We start from the raw sequence: 2,243 nt of genomic DNA on the forward strand, positions 1-2,243 counted from the left end.
TGACCTACAAGCTGGAGAACAATAATACCAAAGAAGTTCCCCCACTGTTGTGAAGGTTCTGAACCCCATGTCAGGCTCCCCAGCCTGGGGATCTGAAAAAGAGACTGGGACTACCCAGGGAATCTGACCTTGAAGGCCAGTGGGATTTAATTATAGGATTTCCACAGTACTGGGGAAAATAGAGACTCCAGTCTTGGAGGGCACAAACAAAACGTTGCATGCACCAAGAGCCAGAGGAAAAGAGCAGTTACCCCCCCAGGAGACTGAACCAAAACTAGCTGCTAGTGATGGGAGGGGGTCTCCTGTGGAGGCATGGGTTGGCAGGAGTTTACCATATGGATGGGGGCACTGGCAGTAGCACTCCTAGAAAGTCCTCCTTGGCAAAATCCCTCTTGGAATTCACCATAAATCCTACCATAGGGTCCATAGACCCCAGGGCTGTGTTGCCCTAGGCCAAACAACTAACAGGGAGGGAGTGCAACCCCATCCACCCATTTTAATCCAGATAATTGGATTAAAGCTTTACTGAGCAAGGCTCTGCCCATCAGAGTAAGACCCAACTTTTCCCATGCTAGTCCCTCCCATCAGGACGCTTACACAAGCCTTTTAGCTTCCTCCATCAGAGGGCAGATAGAAGAAGCAAGAACCACAGTCTCACAACTATAACAAAAAATCACATTACAGAAAGTTAATCAGGATGAAAAAGCAGAAAGTTATGTCCCAGATAAAGAGACAAGATAAAACCCCAGAAAAACAACTAAATGAAATGGATACAGGCAATCTTCCAGAAAAAGAATTAAAAATAATGATAGTGAAGATGATCCAGGATCTTGGGAAAAGAATGGAGGCAAATATTGAGAAGATGCAAAAAATGTTTACCAAAAACCTAGAAGAACTAAAGAACAAACAAATAGAGATAAATAAAACACTAGAAGGAATCAATAGCAGACTAATTGAGGCAGAAGAACGAATAAATGACCTGGAGGACACAATGGTGAAAATCACTGCCACAGAACAGAATATAGAAAAAAGAATAAAAGAAATGAAGACAACCTAAGAGACCCCGGGACAACATTAAAACAAACATTCACATTATAGGGGTCCCAGAAGGAGAAGAAAGAGAAAGTTCCTGAGAAAGTATTTGAAGAGATGATAGCTGAAAACTTCCCTAACATGGGAGAGAAAATAGTCAACCAAGTCCAGGAAGCACAGAGAGTCTCAGGCAGGATAAACCCAAGGAGGAACACACTGAGACACATAGTAATCAAACTGACAAAAATTAAAGACAAAGATAGAATATTAAAAGCAGCAAGGGAAAAACAACAAATAACACAGAAGGGAACTCCCATCGGGTTATCAGCTGATTTCTCAACAGAAATTCTACAAACCAGAAGGGAAAGCCACAATATATTTAAAATGATGAAAGTGAAGACCCTACAATCAAGAATACTCTACCCAATAAGTCTCTCCTTTGGATTTGATGGAGAAATCAAAAGCTTTCCAAACAAGCAAAAGTTAAGAGAATTCAGCACCACCAAACCAGCTTTACAGCAAATGCTAAAGGAATTTCTCTAGGCAGGAAACACAAAAGAAGGAAAAGACTTACAGAAAATAAACCCAAAATAATTAAGAATTTGGTAATAGGATCGTATAAAGAAGAACTTGTAACACTCTGGCTTCCTTGGTGGCTCAGAGGGTAAAGCGTCTGCCTACAATGCAGGAGACCCGGGTTCGATCCCTGGGTAGGGAAGATCCCTTGGAGAAGGAAATGGCACCCCACTCCAGTACTCTTGCCTGGAAAATCCCATAGACTGAGAAGCCTGGGTAGGCTACAGTCCATGGGGTCGCAAAGAGTCGGACACGACTGAGCGGCTTCGCTTCACTTCACTTCATATAAATCAATAATTACCTTAAATGTAAATGGATTAAATGCACCAACCAAAAGACATAAACTGGCTGGGCAGATTAAAACATGTGCATGTATGCATTTCCACTTATCACATCACTCTGCTTGAACCCCTCAATTGTATGTAATTATTTTATATTGTTAGGTTAATCATGTTCCCATTATGCTTTTCAATTTTAATTATCTTTTCTTTTTTGTCTGGCTATTGATTGTGAAAACTGATAAACATCTTTTACTATTGTGATTACGTGAGAAGACAATGGCAACCTACTCTAGTACTCTTGTCTGGAAAATCCCATGGGTGGAGGAGCCTGGTAGGCTGCAGTCCATGGGGTTG

The 2,243-nt window shown here is 41.5% G+C and overlaps 1 non-coding gene across 1 annotated transcript; it reads left to right on the forward strand.

Annotated features, from left to right (window-relative positions):
- The first annotated feature begins 1,678 nt into the window (after window positions 1–1,678).
- TRNAC-ACA (transfer RNA cysteine (anticodon ACA)) lies at window positions 1,679–1,750 on the forward strand. Its single transcript has one exon. It is a non-coding gene; the product is annotated as a tRNA-Cys (tRNA).
- Window positions 1,751–2,243: the final 493 nt, after the last annotated feature.

This window comes from Bubalus kerabau, chromosome 2 (assembly GCF_029407905.1).
Source record: "Bubalus kerabau isolate K-KA32 ecotype Philippines breed swamp buffalo chromosome 2, PCC_UOA_SB_1v2, whole genome shotgun sequence".
Taxonomy (NCBI): Eukaryota; Metazoa; Chordata; class Mammalia; order Artiodactyla; family Bovidae; genus Bubalus; species Bubalus kerabau.